Here is a 19,237-nt window from a genome sequence, read left to right on the forward strand (position 1 = left end):
TCGCATCACAGTGGTTTAAGATCTTCTGATATCATGCCACCTCACATCATGTGGCAGCATGGTGGTAAATACCACAAGATATAAAAAACATAGGAACAGGAGTAAATGGCTGTTTGGCCCTTTTAGCCTGCTCTGCCATTTACTTGGATCATGGCTGATCTGGTATTCCTCACATCCACTTTACTGCCCTTTCTCTGTAACCCTTTCCTTGCAATCCCATAACCCCGTAACCAGTGACTTCTGTCTGAAGATTGTCCAAATGTACACAATCTATGGTTGTGCAATCAGCTACAATAAGTTTGTGTGAGTAATAATCTCAACTCCAATAGACAGGGAGGCAGATTTACCTTCCCTCTACTTAAAGACCTATCAAGTTAGAAACCTCTATCTCCTTTATTTAAAAAAAGCAAAGTTTCAGTATGTTTTCTGAAATAAAGGTTAAGATACATAAAGACCTTTTATAGGTTTCAAAGCAAAACGAGCAGCTAAAAGGCTTCATTCAGACAGAAAGCTAATGTTTGGAAAAAGAAAGGTGTTTTAAGGACTAAAGAATGACTTTCTAACCTAATGAAGCTTACCTCTGTGCAGCGATTGGTTGGTTCTGCCATTTTGATACTTTTGGTTCAGCATCACAGCTGGCATGATGTAATCATTCCTTATTTGATATGAGCTCCTTCTGGTGGCGGAAAGCAATTATTACAGGTCTTTATCATTTAAATTCAGCAAAACCTCTTAAAGTGCTCACAACCATCATAAAAAAAAGTAAAGTGGAAACAAAGTAGGAAAAATAAAAGCTCAGAACAGCAAATCAAATAAAAGAAAGGAACAAGCAAGCTTTGCACTCTGCTTTGAAAAATCAAAAAGGAACAGGCCTTCAACAAAAAATGGAAAGCAAAGAATTGTGATTATGATTTGGGAAATGAGTCACATCTTCATTGAATTACATCTATTTAAACAATATTACTTTGCAGAGCAAGCCATAAATGACCCCAAAAGGAGATTTTTGAAAATCTTATTTGCTACTGGGGAAGGGCTTTGTAGTATCACATCACAATAGTTGAAAATCATCAGCTATCATGTCATACTGTATCAATATTTGTTCCAACTACAGTGGAGGATATGAATGCTTGATGCCCTGATTGTGATCATGGTCAGGCAAATATTCCATCACACTCTTGACTTGTGACTTGTAGATAGTGGGCAGGCTTTGGGGAGTCAGAAGGTGAGTTACTGCAGTATTACTCACCTCTGACCTGCACATGTATACACAGGTGCATCAGTCTGCAAACACATTTTCTTCCACGAGCATACCTTCTCCCACTCGCACAGGCAGACTAGGAAGAGTGTTGATTCTTACCTTTCTTTTGTATATTCCTGAAAAGCAACATACAAAACATGTCTGCAAGAGTTGGCTTCTTTGCTGAGAGAGGAGATTGTCTGCCCTCTTGATATCACTTCCTATTACATCTCTATTTGATGTTTCCCTAACACTCAACAGGTGTGACTTTCCATCAGGATCACACAGAACTGTGCCAGGCAGCATTGAGGTGACACGCAGAAATGGGTAGAGTGGAGTGTATGAGTCAGGGACAGCTGAGTATGTGGGGAGATAGATAAAGAGAGATAGAGAAGGACAGGGAGTCAAAGAGAGAGAGATCATTCAAAACAACAGTTTAAGGGAAAAGTTTAAGCATGGTTACAGTCTGGAGATACTGGTAAAGATGAGGGCAGAAGTGGAAGAATAGAAAATAGGGTTACAGACAAAAAGGGTGAAATCAGCAGATGTTTCACAGAATTGAAAGCAATATACGGATGATGATAATGGGAAATTATTTCAGCTGGATTCTGAAAAAGCAGATGCACTGCTGGTAACAGCAATGTCAGTTCATTAAGCTTGGCAAAGTAAGGAAGAGCATCCAGAAGAATGGGGAGTGGTATGGGATATTGGGGGAGGGGTGGGGGAGAGAAAAGAGGGATGGGAAGGCGCAGAAAGATCTAGGGTAAAGCAATGGCTTACAAAACAAAATTAGGATTAAAAGGGAAAGGGATTTGCCAGGGAGAAAAAGAGTAGGGGTTGGACAGAACCTGGAAACAAGATACAAAATATTTTCATCAGCCAAATGGTATACAAATTTCAAATTGCCAAATTTATTGGGAAGAAAGGAAAGGAAATCGTTAATAGGACTGCAGATGAGAAGTGTCAGCTGTTTGCCACAACCCAAAGGGCAGTGCTGCCCAGAAACACAATGGGGACCAGTGAATCCTGCACTGATTGCATATCCCTTCAACAATCCGTACAATGATGTAAGCTGATAGTTTCAGTTTGACTGAAAGAGCACCAAGTGACCTTTCATTCTTCTACTCCCCACTGCAAATGGTGTGGAGGAATGGTTTATTGATTGAGCCTATGAGATGATCATATTACATCACATGGCTATGATAGAGAGAGAGAGAAAGTTGGAGAGAGACGCTCTGAGCTCATCTAGATCAGTGATTGTATGTAAACAAAGATTGTGTTAAAATGTACCTAGAGGACTGCAGAATCCTTCAAGGGGAACAAGACTGTCATCACACAAAAGAAGCAGCTATCTGAGGCTATTAGCTCTTACATTCATTCGTAGCAGTTATATCACAAATGGGGGGTTTACTAACAGCTCTTTCTGATGCCTAAATGTTTGTCTTTCCAGCAATGCTGGCAGACATAGCCTATAAATGAAAATAGTGTTGAGACTGAAGAGAATATTTCTCATAGCTGTGTTCAGTTTGACCTGTGGGTGTGGAATGTGAGGGTGCAGCACATTTATAACTCAGATCATTCTCAGAGAATGTTTTACTGGCAAGAAGCCAGGAGAGTGACAATAGCCAGAGGAGGATGGAACAGCATTGTAGGCAAAGAAGTAGCCACTTACCCATTCGTACTAAATGGGCGACTGCATTTATTTATTCAAACATGGAGAGGAAGGAAGTAGGAAACACAAAGACACAGAACACTAAATATTTAGCCACTGATAGCCACCATTTTAACTTCCCACAAGGCAGACTTTTAAACACAGGGAAAATGCATCAAAATTAATTAAATAATTCTATTCTTCAGAGGCCCATAAAACTGAGGTTTGGATATCATTATTTTTCAAAAATAATGACAGAGCAAATCTTCAAATAGAGGATCCAATCTGCAGAACAAACTTCAAAAGCAGATGCAAAATAATTTATCAGCGATCAATGACAGAAGAAAAATGAAAACATCTTTTTCTTTGGTACTAAAAATAATCTCACTTTTATTCAGCATGACTTTATAATAAGGTTAGATACAATTCAATCCACAAACAAAATTAAAATTGGAAAGTAAACATGCTTCTTTTTAATAATATCTTCTCTCCAAAAAGCTATCTAAAATACTTTGATACTTAACAAATACACAGCAAAATGTACACAGAACTAATTGACAGAAGCAAAGCAAATTATACTAAAGATGTTTCTGTTTGTTATAGTTATATTTTGTAGTTGTTATCTCTTTGTATTGTAGCAATGTTTTTTGCAGCTTCTGAGATCTCAGCATAAATATCTACACATAACATACACATGGTGTTATCTTTTCATATTGTGGCAATATTTTAGGTGTTTTTGTGGACACTATTTGTATGTATATCTATGTACACGTATAGACATTCACACTAAGTGACAAACAAAATAACAATATCATGAATTACTTAAATTCAATTGCAAAGAGATCTGTAAGGAATATTTTGGTCTGTTGTCAATCTGTTTGTTTTACATTTCAAAAGTTTTCAAGACATGAATTGGGAAATATTTCTCACCACAAATGTGCAAAGACCTTCAAAAAGTTCAATACACCAAGGTACTGCGTCAGTGGGAAATGTCAGCTCTTTAAGCTTGACAAGGTATGGAACGGCATTCAGAGGAATGGGGAGTGGGAAGGCAGCATGTGTTTCATATCGGATCTTGTATGAATCTGAGCCCCAAAAAATTGTAGGAACTGTAGGCAGTCAAGAATCTTTTTTTGATGTTAAGGATGTGAAATATTATGTGTCATAGATTCAAACAGCCAGGTTTTACATCCAGTAGTGGCTATTATATAGGTTTATGTGTCATCGGTTTGTTGAATGGTAGTTCGTATTGCTTGTTTGTAGCCCTTTTTGTGATCTTTGTGTACACATGCCATACATGTGCCATACATATACTTGGTGTATCCCTTGGAATTTTAGCATGTTTTATTTGATAACTAGCACTAGTATGTAAAATGTGACACTTATAGCAGCTAATCTTTTATTATTAAAGGCAGATATGATAAATACAGTTAAATACATCACCCACCTCTAAAGTTCACATCTCACAAATTTTACTATTTATCACTGTATATAGTAATGCAATTCTCTTCTATTGTTATTAACTGTGAATATGAATACTCCTGGCAGCCAAAGCAAAGCTGAGACATTGGGGAAAAAGTTACATTGACTTTTGAGATAGATTTTACATTTTTCTTCTCCCTAATTTTGGACACTTGCCCCTCAGATTATTGGGTTCTGACATAAGTTGGAGTGCTGCTTTGCATTGCAGGAGAAGTGCTCCCCCTCTAAGATTATAACAATTGTCAGTATGATAAATGAAGAGCAGATCAAAAGAAGGTAATCTTCACTGAAGAAAAATTGTTATCTACCTGGTAATAATTATCATTGATTTTTAATAATGACAAGCTTTTTATAAATATTATCCTGCAAATATTTTACCAACTCTCACATGTTTGTCTTTTCATTAAGGACACACATTGCAAATACGATGCTATCTATGAGATGCAATATACTATGCAATAATGTCAGATGGCTTAGATAAATTATATTGTGGCATGCAATTTGTGTCAAGAAATGCCATTTCTATAAAGTACTTGCTTTATTTGTAAATTGTATTTGAATTACAAATTGATTACAAGAAATAATTTACAATGTAATCACAAGAATAATTGCATGATATACAAATAATTTGCACCTAAGATGATTTTCCCTTTGAACTGTAAATTTTTTGCTGTTATCTAGGACATCATATGACAATGTAAGTTATACAAATTCTTGAGATAGGAATTATATTGCCACTTACATTATTTATTGTACCTCATTTAGATAAATTCTCCATGTATCAGCCAACAAGGTGAACATAAATCAAAGAGTAGATATTTTTGCCAATTTGCCAGTTGCAAATGAATTCCAGAAATCAGTTACTGAAGGTTAGGGCTGGAGCCAGCTTTTTTAACTACGTACAAACTTATGAGTTAGGCAGAGGTCAGCCTCTTGAGCCTATTCTGCCATTGAATAATATCATAGATGATCTGTTTGTGGTCACATTCCATCCTCACCCTGATGACCTTTGACTCCATTGTTAGTCAAGAATCTACCTATTGCTGTCTTAAAATATTCAGTGACCCTGCCTTTCTCCTCTCTGGGGAACAGAATCCCAAAGACTCACAGCACGTTGAGAAACAAAAACAAAATTCTCCCCACCTTTGTCTTAAATAGGAGCACCCATTACTCTGTCCCCTTGATCTAATCTTTCACAGTCTTATAATAACAGGTACAGATTACAAAAAAACAACCACAGTTACATCTGTGCATATTTATAGGGCTCAAATGATACCTCAGTTAATGCCCACCTCTTGCATAAGTTTAAAAGCAATTAGTATATCATAACAAGTGTAATGTGGTGAGTGGGTGCCTTGAATAAATCCTTAGCATGCTGGGTTTTAGTGATTACAGGCACTTCTAAGTCCATGGTTAGTGCCATTAAAAATTGGCATTAACTTAAATCGATAGTCTGTTTCTGATTCATTTATATTCAGATAACAACCATTTTATTGGTTAGGTAAGAGAAGTGATTAGTTGAGTCAGTGATAATTTCTTGGGGAATTAGTGTGCTTCAGGGCTTCAATGCCCAAAGGCTTGACATTTTTGAAGCAACATTAACATCTTTAAAAGATGTCAGATTTTGACATGAGCTAGATGCATGGATGTTTCACAACACTGGTGCCAATCATTGAGGAGACATAAAACTGATGCCCCATCCAAATTCAAGTGGATCAAGAAGACAATGAAGATCCCGGGGCAAAGTTCTACCTAATTAGCTTTAGATTTTCATTGTTAAATGTTTAGAGGTGCTATTTTTAGGCAAGTTAGGTTCTTCTGTTGCAGAAATGCTTTCACATCAAACATTGGCTGTGTTACTTTCTATTGTCAGCACCCACAAAGTTCACTACTGCAATCCTTTGTGCTTTGTTTCAACAAATTTCGGTTTATGTTACTTCTTCCTTCTTAACACCAAGTTCTTTAAAGTCAGATTTGGCCTATTTGCAATTAATTGATCCTGGACTGTAGCGCCCATTTTGTCACAAGCAGATTTTAAAAAATAAATGTTAATGGGATGTTGGCGTAATTGGCCAGTCCAGCATTTATCACCATATCTGATCTTGAGAAGGGATGTCTCCTTGAGGGCAACTAGGACTGGGCAATGAATCCTGGTTTAGCCAACAATGCTCACATCATGTGAATAAATAAAATAAAAGGTGCCTCCTTGAACCGTAGAAATATTTGGGGTGTAGCACACCGACTGGGAGTTCCAGGACTTTGCTTGATGCAGTAAGGAGTGGTAACATCGTTCCAAATCAGAGTGGTATGTTGCAAAGGGGTACTTGCAGATGGCTGTCTTCCAACGTATTTGCTGCCCTTGTCTTTGTAGCGGTTGTGGCTTTTGAAAATCGCATTTATTGTTGTCCATGACCAACATGTTTTTATGTGTGAGGTGTGTGTATTTTCTTTCACTCAGGGTGATTTCCTATTTTAAAAGATGCCTCCAGCAGCCTTTATGAATTTAAAAATAAAAAAAAATTATTGCACATCTGCCCTGGAGGTTTTATCGCTCGCACACCATCACATGCACATGACTAGATACAGATACAGAAAGCAAAATTCACCTTCAGGTCTGACTGGACCTAAAATCACTTGCTATGTTGGCAGCATTTTTAAAAGCTCTTGCATCAATTCTTAAAACAAATTGCAGTTTTAAAATTTGTAATATTTTCATGCCTGTATTGGACATAACGAAGCATTTGTATGTGAAGTGAATATTCAGTGCATGAATATACGTGTTCTTGTTATGTCATTCTCTTTTCAATCAGTATGAAATTTTTCCCTTTAAAATATGAGAACACATTTTTTTCATGATTTATCATCTTTAGACTTAGAAATATTAATATTTCTATTCTCTACTTTCTCCAATATAGAACTGTTCCTTTTGAAGCTTAGTGTTCAAAAGTACATCCTGTTCTCTCTATATGATCTTCATTTGTGTTTCAGTCACTATGTGTCAATATGTAATCCATTGCTTTCAACATGGTATTTGACTGCCTCTTCACACTACTTGCTGCTAACTTTTTAAGTCTTTCTGTTCTTTTCATTCTACACTGTTCAGGTTTTTGTTCAGTTTGCAATACTTGTTACTGTTCTGCATTCTCAGTCACTATTATTCACCTTATTTTAGTATTGACAAATTGACAAAGCTGACAATTGTTTTATGGGGGTTGGTCCAGCGGAGGGCTGGTTTGAAATGTAAAGTGACACGAACAGTGTAAGTTCAATTTCTGCACTGGCTAAGGTTGCCATGGAGGACTCGCCACTTGTTTGAGTTGTGGTGAGCCACAGGTTAAGCCACCACTGATATTTTCTGTCTATTGAGAGAGCAGTTCTATGGTCTGAATTGATGATGGTGACTTTACCTTTTTGTGTCCAGGGCATTTATATCAAAATCAATTCCAATTTGTTCAAATCAGAGAAAAAGAAGGCACACCATCCAGGTCCTTTCCATTGTAATTAACTGTAGATGGTTTGAGAGAATAAGAGATTGACTTTTCAGGTATTCCAGACAATGGAAACAAAGTACTAAAACTGACAGCAAGAAAGCAGCTACTTTGTTCCTTTCATCTAGGTGGCCAGTGCAATTCTCCTCACTGATTTATCATGGAAAGGCTAGAGCATATGTGAGTCAACTGGTAGGCTGCTGGAAAACACAAAGAGCTGTTCTATAGCATACATAGAGACTGCAGTATCACCGAGGATGTAACCATAGAGGAGCCGAGTCTTAGATTTGATTGTGATTTTGGTGTAGGTAGGCAGAAGGGTCAGAATTTTGTTGCAGCAGTGGTTTCACAAAATCGACATCTGCTGTTCTCATTCTTAAGCCCACCTGCCATGCCCCATCTTGAAATTTGACCCATCAGATCTATCAGATATTGAGATGGCTAGGTTGGTACACTGCTCCAGGCTATTGCCCTTCTGGTTCTGTCTGTAGCCCAGTGACTGATGACCTTCACAAGAATCCTGGCCTTCCTCTGGGTAGTTGTCAGCAGGCAATGGGAAAATCTACCCCAGGCTTCATTAATCTGTGGTTACTGGACTAACGAACGTGGTTAAACAGCCTGCAATCTTTGTGTCTTTTATAAGGAACCTTGAAGCTGCTGTGAATAATATTCAACATTAACTGAGCTGGACTGAGGCACAGCAGCATAATAAGGATACGGCTTTATCCAAGAGTGGCAAGTGTGGATTATAAGTGAATGTATGAAAATGACAGACAGGAATAGGTTGACCCTCAAGCCTGTCTAGCCTGTCCCATACAGTTAGAAAGTTATGAATCAAAGCAGAGGCACCCAGATCCATTTCATCTCCTTCAAGAATTGGAAAAAAAAAATCAAAGACAGGAGGGGAAAAGAAAATCTAGTAAATTCTTTCCTAACTTCTTTAAGCTGTCAAATCCAGTCCAGGAAACGTTTACAGATATTCTTGGAAATATGATTTTGGATTCTAGCAAAAAAAATTAAAGCAGTAAATAAGATAGAGAGGGAAGTATAAACAAAAATGACACAAACAACATCTCATTTTCCCCATGGGAATCCTGCAGCCTTCAGGACTCAAATAGAGTTCAATAATTTTGGGGCCTGAGCACGATCTTCCATGTCCTTTACTCACCCCCACACCCCAGCCCTGTCATGATATGGACTGCTTTCAGCACAGCCAACCATTTTCAAGTACTCGTGGTCCCCATTATCTGCTTTTCTTCCTCCATGACTTATTGTCATCCATCCATTGTTTGCCTAACTGTCTTTCTTTCTCTCTTTCTAGGCTTTGTCTCTGCCAATCTGCTCACTCCATTGCCTCTAAGCCCCTGTCATCACTATTAGTTTTGAAGGACTTGAAATGTTAACTCTGTTTTCTTTCTACAGATGCTGGCAGACCTGCTGAGTTTTTCCAACTATTTCTGTTTCCATGACACAAATGAGAGTTGGTTCATTGAAGTCACTTGATGGAGAACAGCTATGAGATTTAAGGGGACAGGGCAGCACAAGGAGGTTACAACCTGGAAATGCAGGATAATCTCTGGTGAGCTATGCTCAGACGGTGGCTGACCAGCAGGAAAGCCTCCACCGAGAGGCTGCAGTTGCAGGCCAGAGAGGATGGTGGGATGGGGAAATTGGTGTGGAGGATTGTCTCACTCCACTCAGAGAAGGCCAGTAGCTGGAAATCAATAGACTTGGGCTGAAGTGTTTGAAATGGATACCTCATATCGTGTGGTGACACTGAAGCAAATAGGCTTTGAAAAGCTGAGGGGATGTTCTCCTTTCCTTTGCCCCCCAAGCAGTGCTGGAGAAACTAACCTACAGAAAGTGTCTTTTCACGACTCAAAATGGCTGTCAAAATTTGAGTTAGATTGCCTAGTAAAAAAAAAAGTACAAATTGAGAACAGGTTGGTTACCTGATCCCATTCCCTCCACTCCCCAGGCTGTCTCTGTTAAAAATGAAGTGCCATCTTCAAAGTGAATTAGGGTCAGGTTTCACATCTTTTATATCTTAATTGTCTTCTGCCACCCATCATAGGAGCCTGGACCTGAATTATACCATTATCTTTGTTGGATTCTTATGTGTGTAAAGTTAGGGAAATTAATATTACTGCACCTAATTTTGGAGCCTAACTATGTAGGATACAAAGAGATTTATGTCCTGGAATTAATTGCCAAAAATATTTGTTCAGACTCAAGAAATGTTAGCCAATTGCCACTTGTAAGCAGATGGAATGCCATTGATGTCTGCACTTAACCTTCTGATGCACTTAAATGCCATTTTATATACACAGCGAGATTCATATTTCATGTACACTAACACACATGAGAATGATTATCACAGTTTGTTCTTTTGTGTCCTGGGGTCTTCAGTTGAGATAACTCACTCTATTTCCAAAGAGCAAAATGATCATGATGTGATGAAGCTAATGTTTTAAAGAATCCAGTAGAAAGACCAGTAAAGCTGCCTAATCTAAACTAGCTATTTGGATACAGAACTGGCTTGAAGGTAGAAGACAGAGGGTGGTGGCAGAGAGTTGCTTTTCAGACTGGAGGCCTATGACCAGTGGTGTGCCACAAGGATCAGTGCTGGGTCCGCTGCTTTTCGTCATTTATATAAATGATTTGGATGTGAACATAGGAGGTATAGTTAGTAAGTTTGCAGATGACACCAAATTGGAGGTGTAGTGGACAGCGAAGAAGGTTACCAGAGTACAACGGGATCTTGACCAGATGGGCCAATGGGCTGAGGAATGGCAGATGGAATTTAATTTAGATAAATATGAGGTGCTGCATGTTGGGAAAGCAAATCTCAGCAAGACTTATACACTTAATGGTAAGGTCCTAGGGAGTGTTGCTGAACAAAGAGACCTTGGAGTGCAGGTTCATAGTTCCTTGTGGAGTCACAGATAGATAGGATAGTGAAGATTGTTTGGTATGGTTTCCTTTATTGGTCAGAGCATTGAGCATAGGAGTTGGGAGCTGAAAATGTGTTGCTGGAAAAGCGCAGCAGGTCAGGCAGCATCCAAGGAACAGGAGATTCGACATTTTGGGCATAAGCCCTTCTTCAGGCTTATGCCCGAAATGTCGATTCTCCTGTTCCTTGGATGCTGCCTGACCTGCTGCGCATTTCCAGCAACACATTTTTAGCTCTGATCTCCAGCATCTGCAGCCCTCACTTTCTCTCTAGGAGTTGGGAGGTCATGTTGCGGCTGGACAGGACATTAGTTAGGCCACATTTGGAATATTGTGTGCAATTCTGGTCTCCTTCCTATCAGTAGGATATTGTGAAACTTGAAAGGGTTCACAAAAGATTTACAAGGAAGTTGCCAGGGTTGAAGGATTTGAGCTATAGGGAGAGACTGAATAGGCTGGGACTGATTTCCCCGGAGCATCAGTGGCTGAGGGGTGACCTTACAGAGGTTTATGAAATCATGAGGCGTATGGATTGGAAATAGACAAGGTCTTTTTCCTGAGGTGGAACAGTCCAGATCTGGAGGGCATAATTTAGGGTGAGAGGGGAAAGATTTAAAAGGGACCTATGGAGCAATTTTTTCATGCAGAAGGTGGTGTGTGTGTGGAATGAGCTGCCAGAGGAAGTGGTGGAGGCTGGTACAATTACAACATTTAAAAGGCATCTGGATGGGTAGATGAATAGGAAGCATTTCGAGGGATACGGGTCAGGTACTGCCACATGGGACAAGATTGGGTTAGGATATATGGTCTGAATGGACGAGTTGGTCCATGCTGTACATCTCTCTGACTATCTCTAGTCATGACCATTTGCTCCTTGTAACAATGTCTTGTTGATATATGTCTCCTTGGAAAAATATTGTCTCCTCATCTCAGTAACAAGGTCAGGGCTATTTAACTGCAAAATTTGGACACTTTATCCAGAAGATGCTTAATGTGAATGTGGCTTGCTTGGTAACACTCACCTCCACATCACTAGATTCTTGGATTCAAATCCCACTCCAAGGTTTGAGTCCATAACATAAAAGCTAAGGCTTCCAGTGCAGTACTGAAGGAGGCGTCAGTCTGTTCATATTGATATAAGAGATCTTGAGAGTACTTTGAAGATGAACACAGGAATTATATGCTGTATCCGATAATTATCCCTCAATGAGCATTGCAGAAACAAATTAGCCGATAAACATCACATTTCTGTTTCGGGGAGTTTGCCGTGCATGTATTAGTTCCATTGCATTCTATTTTTTCATTAGTAACAACATTTCAATAATGGTTAATTTGCTATCAGCACTTTAAAGACAGTAAATGGTCATGGAAATTGTTTTTTACACTAAATTACTTGTAAATATTCTCTAACAAAGAGCAGTATAGTCAGGCCAGGCTGACATTCTGCATGAATTGTTTGCAAAGAATGAATAAATGAATGATTTATTGTCACGTGTATTTGACAGTGAAGCACAATAAAAATGCAGTGAAAAGCTTTAATTTGTCGCCACAATCTGGCACCATTTTGATAGTTTAAGAATAAGAGCGACATACACCCATTTTAAATCATTTATTAAAACCACATGAAATCTCAGCTAATTTAAATACCTACATTTTGATTTCAGTGTATAAATCTGACCTTTTACACTTGTTAACATATTTTGACTATAATTCATTGCATAAACCTAATGATTTTGTTCAGCAAATTCAGGACCTCTTACTATGTAATCTCTACCAGTCCCACAAGCCTCTAAAATACATTAAACTCCTCCAATTCTGATCTCATAAGCTCCTCAGATCTTAATCCCTCCACTATTGGCTGTCATATTTTCAAAAAAAACCCTAAGTTTTGAATCTCTGCATGCCCACTACCCACTACTATGTCCCAAACCTCTCCACTACTCTACCTTATATTCCAGTTTAAGGTATTCCTTAAAACACACCTTATCTGTCCGAATAACTTTTGGGTGTCAAATTTTATTTGCTAATCATCTGTGAAATACCTTTGGAAGAGTTATTACATTAAAGGTCCAACAAGTTTCAAGCTATTTTTCTTTAACAACATGTCCACCATCTGTAAGGCACAAGTCAGGAATGTGATGGAATACTCCCCACTTGCCAGGGTGGGTGCAGCCCCAACAACACTCAAGAAGCTTGACACCATCCAGGACAAAGCAACCTGCTTGATTGGCACCACATCCACAAACATCTACTGCCTCCACCACCAATGTTTAGTAGCAGCAGTACAAACTGCACTACAGAAATTCACCAAAGATTCTGAGACAGCATCTTCTAAATCTACAATCACTTCCATCTATAAGGACAAGGGTAGCGGTTACAGGGGAACACCATCACCTGCAAGTTCCCTTCCAAGTCACTCACCATCCTAACTTGGAAATATTCCTTCACTGTTACTGGGTCAAAATCGTGGAATTCCCTCCCTTAGGGCATTATGGGTCAACCAACAAGACATGGATGGCAGCAGTTCAAGATGGCAGCTCACCACCACCTTCTCCAGGGCAACTTGGGATGGGCATAAATGCTGGACAGCCCAGCATTGCCCATGCCTGATGAATGAATAAAAAAAACTTTTCATAAGCTAGTTACTGAGTTATGCATTCTGGTTATCGGGTATCCTCAATTTTCTCAAACACAATTTCCTTTCAGTTACCATTTCTTATTTCAGTAACATACGTTTCTAATCTCTCACATAATGGTTTAGATAAATAAAAAAAATCAACCCAATCAGCATTTCGAAATAGGAAAATTAAATATGACTTGACCTTCGTTGTGTCTTCTGGTTATCAATCACTGGAGAATTTTTGCTAGTACCAGTCCTCCAATCCAACTTTTTCTATCAGATTTTCATTGAATTCATACTTCACCATCTACCAATGTTTCCAGAACTTTAGCCTGAGCTTCTGTACTTGTAGTTCCATGACGTAACCCTAATGCCACCGCTATCGATCCTCGTTTCATTTCTGCGTCAAAGAGCCTGTTTCATTATCAGTGATAGAAGATAGGCAATTATAAACAATAAAACAAGAAGAGGTACTTTTCTCATATAGTTGGGTATAGATTATTACATGATAGCAATAATTACAATTGACATTAATGAGGCAGAGAGAGAGGCATGGTGGTAATGTCATTGGACAGGTAACTCAGAAGCAAAACCAGAATATGTTGGGAAAAAATTCAGCAGGTTTGGCAGCATCTGTGAAGAGGAAGTAGAGTTAACATTTCAGGTCCAGTGACCCTTCTTCAGAAACATTAACTCTGTTTCTTTTTCCTCAGACCCTGCCTGAGCAGCTGAGTTTTTCCAGCAATTTCAGTTTTTATTTCTGATTTCCAGCATCTACAGTTCTTTGTTTCTTTATTTAGATTAGATTACTTACAGGGTGGAAACAGGCCCTTCGGCCCAACAAGTCCACACTGACCCGCCGAAGCGCAACCCACCCATACCCCTACCCCTACATTTACCCCTTTAACCTAACACTATGGGCAATTTAGCGTTGCCAATTCACCTGACCCTGCACATCATTGGACTGTGGGAGGAAACTGGAGCACCCGGAGGAAACCCACGCAGACACGGGGAGAACGTGCAAACTCCACACAGTCAGTCGCCTGAGTCGGGAATTGAACCCGGGTCTCTGGCGCTGTGAGGCAGCAGTACTAACCACTGTGCCACCGTGCCGCCCACTGGGCGGTAACCCAGAAACCCATGAGGATTTGAATTATAGGGTGGGTTTGAGTAGGCTGGGGCTATTTTACCTGGTGCATCGTGGCTAAGGGATGACCTTATAGAGCTTTATAAAATCATAAGGAACATGAATAGGGTGAATAGCCAAGGTATCTTTCCCAGGGTAGGGGAGTCCAAAACCAGAGGACATAGATTTAAGGTGAGAGGGGGAAGTTTTAAAAGGGACCTAGGGTGCAACTTTTTCAGGAAGAGGGTGGTGCGTGAATGGAAGGAGTTGATAGAGGAGGTAGTGGAGGCTGATAAAATTACAATATTCAAAAGGCATCTGGATGAAAACAAGAATAGAAAGGTTTTAGAGGGATAGGACCAAATACTGGCAAATGGGACTAGATTAATTTAGGATTTCTGGTCAGTATGGGATAAGTTGGATCGAAGGGTGTGTTTCTGTGCTGTACATCGCTATAAATATGACTATGGCTCTATCAGCAGCATGTGTGTCACTTCTGTCTATATCTTGTGCCAAACTATCTCTTCACCAAAGACTGTGCGATATTATCGATTAGGTGGAGCTAATGCAACATAACCATGAAACTCCCTCATAACCTTGAATTTATTTTCAAAAAAAAAGTTTCCATCTCTCCTCAAACCCTGATCTGTGAAGTATGCTTTTTGTCAGACATGTTACAGTTCCTTTGTTATACTCAGCAAGGTCATTATTCAATTTTTCTTCTTTAATCTTCTAATCAATGCCTTTTTTCAGGTAATTTCAAATTTCAAAAGCTGCAGTACATTTATGTCAAGCTGTAAAAATTCATTCATGCCAGGTTTCTGATGAGGGGCATTATTCAGATAAAACTCAGTCTCAGAGAGACTGTTAAAAACTCAGTCTCAGAGAGTTGGTCTAGAGCAGGGGTGGGCAATTAATTCTTCCAAGGGGCCACATGAGAAACCTGAGTTGTGTTGGAGGGCCGAACCAACAATAAGTTGAACATAATTCTGCTCAGTATTAATTTTCTCCCATTGTAAAAAGTACTAAAGTATATAGTTTTGCATTGAAACTTATAATCAAAAAAAAAGGATATTCTGTGACAATAACGATATGAAATTGTGGAGTAGGTTAAATATAGAAGAAATAAACAGTAAAAACAATAATTTCAGTATTTCATTTTATTTTTAACATGTTAATCTCACAAACCAATAATGAAAAGTTGTTTCATTATTGTTCAGTATTACAAGCAACAAACAACTCTATACAAAAAGCAATAAGTGCTTTTGATGTTTTTCAGTTCATTTTACTTGTTTAGTGAGAAAAATCCAGTCTGTTTTGGGCTTGAACAAGTGCACTGAAATCTGGTTGAATGTCTGAGGTGGATATGCGAAGGACAGCTGAGAGGTGATCATCAGTGATAGAGGATCTGTATTTGGATTTGTTGAACTTCATCACTGAGAACGTCTGTTCACATATATAGGTAGATCCAAAGAGGACTAGAATCTTCTGAGCATGCCTCCTCATGTGTGGAAAGTTCTCCCCTTTGAGAGAAGAGTAAAAATCAAGCAGTGAGACTGACCTAAAGTACTCTGCCAGAAGTGTGTGAGACTGCAGGTCAATGAGTTTCAAGCTGAACATCACTAGGTGCATTCCCCACATTGCATGTAAACGGGGGAAAAATCATGTTGCATTTCATTCTCAACTATTTTAAAGTCTTGAAATTGCCTTGAAAATTCACCATGCAGTGCTTCTAACATAGATGAGTACCTGTGGAGGTGATCAGCTGAAGGTGCGGCTTCCTTCAGTGTTAGCAAGTGGGTGAGAATGTTGTCCTCCATTTGGCTTGAGAGAAGCTGCAACTTTCTCATAAAAGCCTTCACCAAGTTGTACATTTCATGCACAAAAAGGCCCTTGCACTGCAGTTTCACATTTAGTTCATTCATAAGTGCAGTCACATCAACAGCAAAACCAAGGTCTGCAATCCAGTCTGCATCTGAAAGCTGTGGAATGCCATTCCCTTTCTTCACACAGAAATCTTGAATCTCTTCTCTCAGGTCCCGTACACTTTTCAGCATTTTGCCCAGGCTGAGCCACCTGACAGCTGTGTGGTAGCCTATGTCACGATGTTCAGTCTCATTTTCCTCCAAAAGTGCAACAAACTGCCTGTGATTCAAAGCTCTTGCCCTGATGAAGTTAACTATTTTAGTTACAAGATCAACCACATGGTTAATTTTTAACACTGACTTACACAACATTTCCTGATGTATATTACAATACAAAAATACCAATTTTTGTTCAGGGTCAATTTCTGTCACTTTATCCTGCATTCTCTTTAAGAGTCCAACATTTCTTCCCGTTAGATTTGGACAACCATCCGTTGTCACACCCACCAGTTTATCCCGTTTTAGTCCCAACGTGTCCAAACATGCGTTTACCTCTGTGAACAAATCATTACCAGTTGTTGTTCCTTTCATTGACTGCATGGCGACCAGCTCCTCCGTGATTTTAAAGTCCGTAGTTATCCCACGTACGAAGATGAGTAGCTGGGCTGTGTTACATACGTCACAGCTCTCATCCAAAGCCAAGGAAAAAAAGTCAAAGTTGACCGCTCTGTGCTGCAGCTGAAGCTCCAGATTTCTTGCGATGTCCCCAATCCTTCTCGTTACCGTGCGTCGGGAGAGGGGCACATTCTCAAATGCCTCCTTTTTCTCCGGGCATATTGGTTCTGCAGAGTCCAACATGCACTCTTTAATAAACCCTCCATCAGAAAATGGTTTACTATTTCTGGCGATTTTGTGGGATATGGCATAACTTGTCTTGGCGTGAGCTGACATTTTGAGAGCTAGCCAGCAAGCATCACTTTTAGCTGTTCACGCACGCACGCAAGCAAGCACATACACGCGCATGTGCGTCCATACATAAATAAAGAAAGCATCCTTTTCAAAACAAAAGCAACACAGTTGTATTGCTTGCATGGCATAAATACTTTTTCATTTATGTTCTAATTTAAGATTGACCTCATGCGGGTCGGACAGGAACGACCAAAGGGCCGGATATGGCCCGCAGGCCGTAAAATGCCCAGGTCTGGTCTAGAGTGAAATGGTCCAAGTTGCATTCACTTTCCCACCTCCTCTTCCTCTACTTGCTTCTCCAGATTCCAGCTGTCAATGGCCATACTCTGATAAGGGAGAATGCTATGGAGGGTTCAGAAGTTCACCATCAACTTACCCACACACTCTGGCGTGCTCTGCGGGGTTGCGCTCCCAACCCCACCCTAACACAAATCATCTCCGCATCTGTTGCTCTGCTTCCACTCTGGTCATGTTATTCTCCTGAAGGTTAATAGTTAATTGGAATTCAAGAGCACCAAATGGAAGGGAGGTGACAGTGAAAAGCTCAAGCACATGTTCTGACTTATAACAATTTCAATGTCAATGAAAATTTTAATAAGTACTCCAAGTTAATCCTCCTTTGCAAGTACGTTTACGTAACTTTCTATTTCTCCGATGCACTCGTATCACTTTGAGAGATGGAGAGCTAGTTCCCCTGCTCCAGCCGGGGCAGATGTCCACTACGTTTTTGAGCATGTGAGGCCCCTGTCAAAGCCTCATGTCAGACATCCAGATGTTCTACTTCACCATCACACACTTTCTAATTATGCCAGCCTCACATCCACCTCTCACTGCAACTATAAAGCACCAGCTATTCAGTGACAGTGCAAATGCGGTGCTGCACAAACACAGATCATTTGTCCTCTCACGTGCATGATGAGGTGGCCTGGAACTGAAGAGGTTGAAGCTGAACAGGCAAATTATTGGCATTCTTGCATCCCCTGAGCTTGACAGAAGTGCTGGACTTAGAATCATGGAGACTGCCAGTTCAGAGACTGGCATCTAGTGAACCTTGGGATGTGCAGACTCTGGGAACTTTGGGCTTTAGTTAGGCCAGCTTGGGTTGAAATCCACATGGAATGTATGGTCACAGATCAGAAGGACACTCAGATGATGACTTTCAGACAGCCTCCTGTCACTGGTAAAGGGCATGGAGGAGTCTGCCTCCAACATGACACAGGGTATTGTGCAGAGTGTGGATTCATCCTTTCCAGCAGGAATGGAGGCCAACTCCATAGGAACACTGACTGATACAGATGGTGCATCGTAATATGGCTGTTTTCTCAGTTTCCATTGAGCCACTGGTAGAAATCAGCCAAATCTCAGAGTAGCAATAGCTCAGGCTTAGGCCTTCATATTCCATGCTGTTGCCATGCAAACCCAGACTGCTGTCATCATGGCTGTGGATCTCAATGTTTAAATGGCCTTACAGACTGTTGCCACAATCCAATCTATCCTTCAGCAGAGGATAACCATTAATGTAAGAACATAAGAACTAGGAGCAGGAGTAGGCAATCCGGTTCCTCAAGCCTGCTCCACCATTTACCGTACACCTGATCTCATCCCAGCATCAATCCCACTTTCCACTTCCAATTCCAATAGTTGGCCAGTCCCCATGAACCTTCAACCCATTCCTAATTAAAAATCAGCCTATCTTAAATTATTCAGTATTCCAGTGTCCATAACACTCTGAGGTCATCAATTTCACAGATTCATGATCCTTTTAGAGAAGTAATTCCTCCTCTCTGCTGTTTTAAACCTGTCACCCCTTATCCTACAACTATGACCTCTCATACTAGATTGGCCCA

The 19,237-nt window shown here is 39.9% G+C and overlaps 1 long non-coding RNA gene across 4 annotated transcripts in view; it reads right to left on the bottom strand.

Annotated features, from left to right (window-relative positions):
* Window positions 1–3,261: 3,261 nt before the first annotated feature.
* The window catches only part of LOC148148831 (uncharacterized), a 30,383-nt gene continuing 14,407 nt past the window's right edge, over window positions 3,262–19,237 (bottom strand). For 2 of the 4 annotated variants that reach the window (XR_015758682.1, XR_015758683.1), the window contains exons 2-3: window positions 11,833–13,830; window positions 3,262–6,863 (exon numbers count right to left, since the gene is read on the bottom strand). This is a non-coding gene — a long non-coding RNA (uncharacterized LOC148148831). Of the gene's footprint in view, window positions 6,864–11,832; window positions 13,845–19,237 lie in introns of all 4 variants that reach the window. The other 2 variants (XR_015758680.1, XR_015758681.1) reach the window with 1 other exon arrangement.

This window comes from Chiloscyllium plagiosum, unplaced genomic scaffold (assembly GCF_037043375.1).
Source record: "Chiloscyllium plagiosum isolate Xiang-an unplaced genomic scaffold, Cpla_swu_hap1 HiC_scaffold_11, whole genome shotgun sequence".
In the NCBI taxonomy this organism is placed as follows: Eukaryota; Metazoa; Chordata; class Chondrichthyes; order Orectolobiformes; family Hemiscylliidae; genus Chiloscyllium; species Chiloscyllium plagiosum.